The sequence below is a fragment of the Rhinatrema bivittatum genome, chromosome 2, assembly GCF_901001135.1.
Source record: "Rhinatrema bivittatum chromosome 2, aRhiBiv1.1, whole genome shotgun sequence".
In the NCBI taxonomy this organism is placed as follows: domain Eukaryota; kingdom Metazoa; phylum Chordata; class Amphibia; order Gymnophiona; family Rhinatrematidae; genus Rhinatrema; species Rhinatrema bivittatum.
The window spans coordinates 419,210,145-419,219,162 of NC_042616.1; the positions used below are offsets into that span (position 1 = coordinate 419,210,145).

At 41.5% G+C, this 9,018-nt stretch overlaps 1 non-coding gene across 1 annotated transcript; it reads right to left on the minus strand.

Annotated features, from left to right (window-relative positions):
* Positions 1–2,909: 2,909 nt before the first annotated feature.
* LOC115086419 lies at positions 2,910–3,100 on the minus strand. Its single transcript, XR_003855291.1, has one exon. It is a non-coding gene; the product is annotated as a U2 spliceosomal RNA (small nuclear RNA).
* Between the last annotated feature and the right edge of the window lie 5,918 nt (positions 3,101–9,018).

Sequence of the window (9,018 nt, forward strand, 5' to 3'; positions counted from 1 at the left end):
AGTGGTGAGCATCGGGTGCCTGCGCGGAAGAAGAGACCACGCTAGTGTGGTCTCTTCTTCCCGCGCAGGCACCCGATGCTCTCCACTTCCTCTTCCGGGCCGCGGGGGGGGGGGGGGGGGGAGGAGGAGGAGAGAGCACGCCGGCAGCGGCACGACTGGAGTCAGCCGGGTGCCAGCGCTGGAGTCATCGGGTGCCTGCGCGGGAGTCTTCCCGCGCAGGCACCCGATGCTCACCACTTCCTCTTCCGGGCCGCGGGAAGAAGAGAGCACGCCGGTGCTGAGCGGCACCGGCGTGCTCTCTTCTTCCCGCGGCCCGGAAGAGGAAGTGGTGAGCATCGGGTGCCTGCGCGAGAAGAAGATGCCACGCTTGTGGGAAGAAGACTACAGCGCGGCTCGGAGGAAAATGAAGAGTTTCAACCGCGGCCGATGGGACTCCGCCTCCGCGAGGGGCTGAAAATGAAGGAGGTTAGTGTTGGGAGGAGGCTGCTGCCGCGAGTTCCTGGGGTGGGGGTGGGGGAGAGAGAGAGTGAATGAGCGAGCAAGCGTGTTTGTTTGAGATCCTGTGTGTGTGAGTGAGATTGCATGTATGTGAATAATTGAGAGCCTGTGTATGTGAAAGAGAGTATGTCTGTGATTGAGAGCCTGCCTGTGAGAGAGAGAGCATGAATGTAAGTTTACCATTGGGAACCTGTATGTGTAAGTTTGTGATTGAAAACCTGTTTGTGTGAAAGAGTATGTGTGTATGATTGAGATCCTTTGTGTGTGAGAGAAATCATGTGTATGTATGATTAAGAGCCTGTGTGTATAAGTAAGAGAGAGATCATGTGTGTCTGTGTCTGATTGACAGCTGGTTTAGGTGATGGAGCATGTGAGTATGTGATTGAGAGCCTGTGTTTAAATGAGAGAGAGAGACCATGTGTGTCTGTGTGTGATTGAGAGCTGATTTAGGTGAGGGAGCTTGTGAGTATGTGATTGAGAGCCTGTGTGTAAATGAGAGAAAGAGAGGACATGTTTGTAAGCATGTGAATGAGAGTCTGTGTGTGAGAGAAAAAGACAGCATGTATTTATGTGATTGAAAGCCTGTGTGTGTGTGTAAGCGTGAAAAGATAGACAGCATGTGTGTAAATGTGTAATTAAGAGCCTATATAAGTGAGTGAGAAAAAACATGTGTATATGTGAGTACTGAGAGCATGTGTGTATAGGTGTGTCATTGAGAGCCAGTGTGAGAGAGAGCGCTGGTATGTGACTGAGAGAGGAGAAAGTTCCAAGCAAACCACCCCACCTCCTGCTAATTCAGAACAATCTCAGGACACCTGGATATCAAACGTTCCCAGGTATGCAGAGCAAAAAAATTTTTGTATCCTTATTATTTTTCATTACTGGATCTTTGTGTCTGCTATTTGAAATATTTTGTTGGTATCTGGAAATGTTTTATATGAGTTTTAATTATTGGATATTCCTCTCATCAGCTGTTTCGAAATATGTTCTTTTTGTTAGTACAGTTTTACTGCTGATGATTTTATATTCTTGATTTGTTTTATAAGGATGGGTGATGTTTCTTTTTTCCTTTGTTACACTGCATACAGAGACTCTGGCTTGTTGCAGTTTCCAATTCAGTTTTTTTCTGCATGCTTCTTGTTATGCGTTTTGGTCTCTTTATTCTATGTTAGGTGAGGGACAGCACGTGATTCAGGTGAGGTTTTCTGCTGGCGTGTTGTTTCTGTGTAGGACTCTATAGCAGCCTGACTTGGTCCGTTTTCCTAATAGGAGATGTATTGGTGTCTTAAGGCCTGGTGTAATATTTTCAGAGACTTATTGTACATTAAAAGTGGGATCTTACATAAAATGCACACATTTACTTGTATTTAGTTTTAAACATATTGTATGGCTCTCATGGAATTACATTTTAAAATATGTGGCGTTTATGGCTCTCTCAGCCAAAAAGGTTCCTGACCCCTGATTTAGAGGGAAGAGGAGAATCTGCTGGGCGGAGGGGGGGGCGAAGGGGGGGGTTGTTTTAGTTGCGTAAGTCACATGGTAAATGTTAAAAACAAAACTGAGAAACAGAATGCAACAAGAACTGCTGGAGGCAATATTACACATTCGTGCATATATGTCCCAACAACATTTGTGCTGTAACAGTTTCGAGCCCACACCATCTATGCTGATTCGTTTTACATCTGATCTGTACAGATGTAATGGCAACACTGAACAGGATAACCTTGATTTTAGGTGGCGCTTCTATACCTCCGCTAATGAGTCTCGACCAATTCCCGTGTACGCCACATATTTGCCAGCACACTTTTCAAACCCAAACTGTGTACGAGGATTCAATATCTGCACAACGCATTTTTTTTTTTTTAATTTTCACTTGCTTTTACAATATTGCACTGAATTTTCAGGGGTCAGCATGGCTGGGGCAAAAATATATAGTGCCCTGGGGGGGGGGGGGGGGGAGGGGGGTGCTCTGGTCAGGTCCCCAACCTGGACTTGCTTCCAAATTAGAAGTTCTAATACACCTTGAATGGTGCAGCTCTGCACAGCTCTCAGATAAACCTTATGTTATGCCAACACTGAACATGAGAACCTTGATTTTATACTTTTCTATCAACCTTTTTAATTTTATATACATTGCTAATTTTGTAAACTTGTATGCAGACAATGCAGGAATTTGTGTACTATCGTGCACAATAAAACATTTTGACCTACTTTCAGTGACCAATAGGGTTTAAAAATGTTTTTATATCAAACAACACTGGAGAGAAATAAAAATAAGCTAGAGAATAAAAATAGACCCCCAACAAATGAGGAAATAATGGGCTAAACACACACCAAAAAAACAGCACACATTCTTAAATAACTTCATCTATTAAGTCTGTTTTTATTACCAATTATTGTTCTCCCAAGGTGGGAGGTGCACCATTCCCGGAGATACTACAATACCAGGTTGATGCGTGGAGTGGATGAAGCAAGCTCCTATTCCATCTCCCAGTTCCAAAAATCAATTTAATATATGGTCCCTAGATAAGGGACGTATCAGATATTAAACTGATAAGAACAGATACTACACTTGATCTTAGCCAAAAGGCCGAGAAGCGATGCCACAAATTCCTTCTGCCGAGCAGCCCTCCGTTCCTCTCCTCTTGCTAACTCAGGGGGAGAAACTCTCCAACCACAGGCACTGGAGCTAAACGACCCCTGGAAAAACAACTTGAACCCATTCACATTCTCTCCATACACTGCCACAACTCTTACAATCTGTAAACAGAGTCCCTTTTCTAATAGTTCTCATCAAAACTCGCCATATTCTCCTTCCTGATTGATTTCTGTTTCTCATTTTGTCTCGAGTGTCAGATGACTCCTCAGAATTAGCATTACCCCGCCCACTTCGCTCTACGCTGACGCTGGGTGAAGCTTTCAGAGCTGCATCACTTCCTCTCTGCTGCTGCTGCACCTGTGGCAGGGAATCCCATTTGCAAGCGATGTGTGCACTTGTCCTGGAGTTGAATTATAGGGGATTCCTAGCAGCTTGGTACAGCGCTTGGACTGTGGAATAAAAGCACTCATTCCTGCTCCGTCCCTCTCCTGTGCCACGGTGGCACCACCTACAGGTTCACCCTCTGCAAATACAAACAGCTTTACTATGGGCAGGGATGAAAGTGCCACTGCCTCCTCTATTCACATCAAGTGGCAGGATGGTGCAAAGTGTTAATGCAAGAAGAGCAACTGAGACCATTTGTCTAAAACAACCATACAAAAAAAAAAAAAACCAACACACAAAAAGAAAGTTTTGTTTTTTTTTTTTTTGTTTTTTTTTACAGGATTTCAGGGAGGAGAATTAGTTAAGAGCAAAGAGACATCATGCGGTCTCTCTATTTCGCTCTTCTTCCATCTTTACCTTTATGTCAGCCTTATTCAAAAACCATCAGAGAGATGTAGCAAATATAAAAATCTGATTTACTTGTAATCTGCCAGAATTTATTTGTAATTGTGAGTGAATTTTCTTGGGGTGCATTTTTCAGCTGTGCTAGACTCTTCTGATGTGCAGCTTGTAGAGGAGTTAGGCTGTTGTAACTATTTCCATGGACAATCAGAAGTCCTCACTTTTTTACATTTCAGTTTCATAATATGAGAGTTGAAATAATGGAAGCAGCATATTTTGATATTTTACGTCCATTTTCATCCTAAGTAATTTGTTGGGGAATTCCCCCCCCCCCACCCCCCTTCCTTGCTCAAGTTGACCAGGTCAGAGGTCATTAAGTGAGTTTCTTCTGATGCCTGACTAGATAAGATGTGCAGATTAACTTCTCGGTTTTCTTATGCATTAAGAACACTAGAAATTGAGTTTTCCTCAGGGTGCCTAAGCCTGCTTACATTTAGTTCTGGCTGGACGGAGAAGTAATTCAGGAACTCAGGATGCAATAGTATTTTTAGCAGGCTGCATTTCTGTGGCTTGATTATAAGGAGAAACATAGTGCAGTTTGTTTCACTGTTGTATGCTCCGTTTCATTGTGTTGTTTTTTTTTAATCCACTATACAGTTACTTAATATGTTTTCCTGTAAAACAAAGTTGATGTCCATTAAGATGCTTCTTCAGACTCCTGACTAGATGGCCAGCTAATAAAATCCTGCTGACTGTAGTATAATCAAAACTTTGTTATTGGACTATTGTTTCCTTTTAAATTATGATTTTGCTCTTTAATAATACATTGAAAAAGAAAATCCTGTTACTGACTGACCTGGACAATATAAGTTGCTTACAGCCAAGGTATTTTTGTTGGCCAAGAAATATATCCTACCTAACTGGTTAATGGATAACCTACCTTCTTTTATTAAGTGGTCAACATGGACTACTGAATGGCTTGTCTCAGAATGTCAAAGGACTATGCTGTTTTTGGGCAGATTTGGTCACTTTTCATCAACAATCTTCCAGAGGACTTGAAGACCCTATTAAAAACTTTGAACAGTTCATCTAGAAGGATAAATGTGTATTTGGGGATTCATGGAAAAGCGAGACAGGTACCTAATTGTGAAGGTTTACTCTCTTCATCTGCTGCTTGGGGATTTAATGTTGGTTAGCTGGGGATTGTGTGTGGGAATAATTGTAAAATTGATGGCTTTATGGTTGTTACCTGATTAGTTGCATTATGCCAATAAAATTTGTTTAACTTTACTGACTAGCCTGGTGTGCGGGTGTGAGACATACTGCTAACATGTTTCATTAAGCCATCTATTACAGAGGCACTACAGAAACAAACTTTCCTGACTTCCATCTAATTATTTTTGAAAAATGTTATAATCACATACAGTACATTTAATTACAGAAAGCAGCACCGCCTCCAAACACATTAACAATACAATGTATTGCCAATACATTTAATGGTTTCACATCCAACCACTAATTTATCAATCTAAACCTTTACAATTAGTGGATAAATTTCAAAAGGGGTTATGTTTAACATACTGGCATAGCAATTTTCAAAAGCCCATTTACACGCTTAAAGTGAAATTAGGCACAAAGCCAGTTGACAATTCAATGGCATATATTGTAGCAATTTTCAAAAGTCCACTTACATGTGTAAAATGAATTTTTACACATGTAAAACCTAGTTTTAAGTGTGCAAATCCTTTTGAAAGTTACCCCCTTAATGTATAGGCCATTGAATATTCCAAAATTTTCTCCTGTTTCTCTTTCTTGTCCTTTAGCGCATGTGAAATCTGGTCTAGTAAAGCGATTTCATTCAATGTATTACATCAGTATTCCATCTAGGAAATTGTTTTCCCAAAACTAGGCACTGGTTACTCTTGCTACATACAGATATTGGGATATATTTGATTTATATTCCGCTTGTTGCACCATTCACAGTGGATTCCAATAAAAACATGAATAAAAATATCACATACTATATAAATATACAATAGTACAGAAGCAGTGCCAGCATAAAATAGAATCTAAATTAAAATACATCAAACTCTTAACAAATAAAACAGATTACATAAAACTATCAATATAAACCCTTCATAATAAAAGCTGCCTCTAGCCATCATAAAAGGCTGAGCCACCAATCACACCATGGCAGTACAGCTAAAACAAAAAGAATCCAACACCCTCTAACTTCCCCTTTTGTGACCTCTTTTAAGTTGTCTTTTTGTCATCCCCCATATGCTTTCTGGAAAATAGTTGTTTTTTTTTTAAAGCCTTCTTAAAATTGCTCGGTCTCTATTAGCAATCATGCATGCTCTAGCTGTGTGTTCCAAAAAATTGGCCCTGCCACTGAAAAAGCATGCTCACATGTAACTGTTAGGTGCTCAACCCTGAAGGATGGGACCTCCAGGAGTTTACTCCCTGATCACAGTGCACGTGATGGAACATAAATTTGCACAAGTGCACTTATCCACATTCATAAAATAACTTGTGAATTATCACAACCTTATACTTCACCTGCCATTCTATTGGGAGCCAGTGAAGAACTTTTAAGTACTGGCGTTATAAGTTCATATTTCCCTGTGCCTGTAGGTATCCTGGCTGCCGCATTTTTTGACGATTTGTAAAGTTCTTAGTGTCGCTGCTGGAAGATCAAGCAGTAAAGAGTAACACTAGTCCTGGTTTATCAGTATTAGTGCTTGAAGCACCAAATGAAAGCCATCACCTGGGAGCAGGGGCTTTAAGCCTCTGCAGTTTGAAGAAAGAGGCCTTTGCCACACACTTTACATGGGGTTTCATGCTTCTAAAGTTACTCCCAGATTCCAGGCTTGCACAGTAAATGGGAGGATGGAATCAGCAAGTGAAAATTGTACCAGGTAATCCAATGAGAGAAACTGCTTTAACAATATAATCTTGGATTTATCCAAATTCATCACCAACTGTGGGACAATCGTGCCTTCATAGAGGATAAGCAAATTGAAAGCAAGTTTGGGGTAACCTCCCATAACGATAGTTGTTGGGGTTGTTTTTTTTTGGGGGGGGGGGGGGGTGACTGCTTGAATCAGGATCTTTGGGAGCTTGAAATGAGACTTTTTGAACTCATCACCCGGTTGTGTTGTCAGATGAAGTGGCTACTTGAAATTCTAATATCCCAAGAATCTTTTTAAAACACACTACTCCAGCTCTGCTGCTAGAAAAACTGGCTTCTCTGCCACCCCCCCTTTTTGGGTACAGATAATTAGTGCAATGTTTGTTGTATTCTTTTCAGTATGCATTTTCCACTATAAGATTTTTTAGTCCACTTTTTTTGTATAATAATGCTTTGATACTAATCAATCCTTTTCTGTAACATGGTGTGACTGAACTTTTTTTTTTTTAATATATATATTTTTTTGAAGGTACCATTGGGTGGAAAGGGGCTTATATTGGTGCAATGGGGTTGCCATTGTTTTAACCGGATGCACGTAAGGGTGTGTATGTGTGAGTCCGTGTGAGTTTTTAGTGGGTAGGGTTATTTTTCCTTGGATTCCTTGTATTATATGAAATTTAAATCGATTTGAATTCTTTTGCATGTGTGTGATTTGTATAACTGGGGCAAAATAAAGTGAATTTTGTTCTATACATTGTTTAAATTACTTCTTTGTAAGTTTTGATGCATCTACTTTTTTTTTTTTGTTTGGATGCTAGAATCTTATGAAGCATTCCTCTTGAGTGCCAGGCCACCATCAGAATTATGCTGCAATCTTTTCTCACCCCTTAAGATCCATTTTCAGTGGGCAGGCTCCCTCTCTGGCAGGCCAATGCAATAAAGCGTGCTCAGTCTAGCGTATAGGTTTATGCGCGTTTTGGACACACTAATCCAAATTAATTGGAGAAGAGAATATCTTGGTCTTCCAAATGATTTACTAGTTGGGATAACACTGCTTTTTCCAAGTACTTTTGAGAGGAAGAACAGGTTGGATATTGGACAATAGTTGTCCCAATCAATTGATAATACCATTTTTCTTTTTTAGAATCGGCTTTATCACAGCTTGTTTTAACCCTCTGTTAGGTTTTATCCTGCGGAAGGGAGGAGTTAGCAATCTTGTTAGGATCTTGCTAGGGAGTTAGCAATCTGTTATGAAGCTGCTGTCTGGTGGGAGGAGCAAGCAGATAGGAGTAGCAATCTGTAGTGAGTGAGCTCCCCAGGAGAGAGAAGTTAGCGATCTCTTAGAGGTTTGCTCCTCCAGAGGGGAGGAGTTGGCGCTCTTTATAATCAATCCGTTATGGTTCTGATGTCAGATGGGCGGAGACATAGATGAGAGCTAGTACTCTTGTTATGCTCAGCTCCTGAAGTGGGAGGAGTGAGCACACTGTAGTAAATAGGTGAATCCTTGGGCCGTTGGCAGATGACAGCGCCCCCAAGAGGATATCCTGAGAGGGACCACTGGCTAGGCTTGAGTATGGAGACAGACACAGATAGTTCTTTATTAGACAGGTTAGAAGAACTACCAGAGGTGGCAGTAGTGAGCTGATATGCCCGGCAGGGCTGAAGTCCTCCAGATACTGGAACTAAAATCCCAGGGTTGCTGAGCTGTAGAGAGACTATAGACAGTGAGTAGACAGGTATGCTGTATACATAGCCAGTAGTAGATGACAATCTCACATAGAATTTTAAGAAGGCTCAGCAGCTGGAAAGGGTTAGGCCCTCGAGGAATGAGTACCTGGTACCTGGGAAAGCTCTGAGAGAGCGGTGGCAACTCACGATTGTCTATATCTGTAATAGCTTCTAGGCAATAGAGAATCTTCAGAGTGTTTAGGAACATGGGCCCTCGAGGAGCGAATACCAGTTCCTATTTGTAATCTGAAATAGTAACTCACAAATGTCTGTATCCGCGATTGCTTCCAGGCAATAGAGAGTCTTATGAGTGTTCAGGAACATAGGCCCTCGAGGAGCGAGTACCGGTTCCTGTCTTACAATCTGAAATCAAGAAAAGAGAGCGGGGCCCCCGAGGAGCGGGTACCCCTGGTAAGTCCGAGGAGGCGGAGCTGCATAGAGAGAAGCGGGTCCAGATGAATCCCCGCTATCAATCCTCCTTGCTAACTCGAATAGT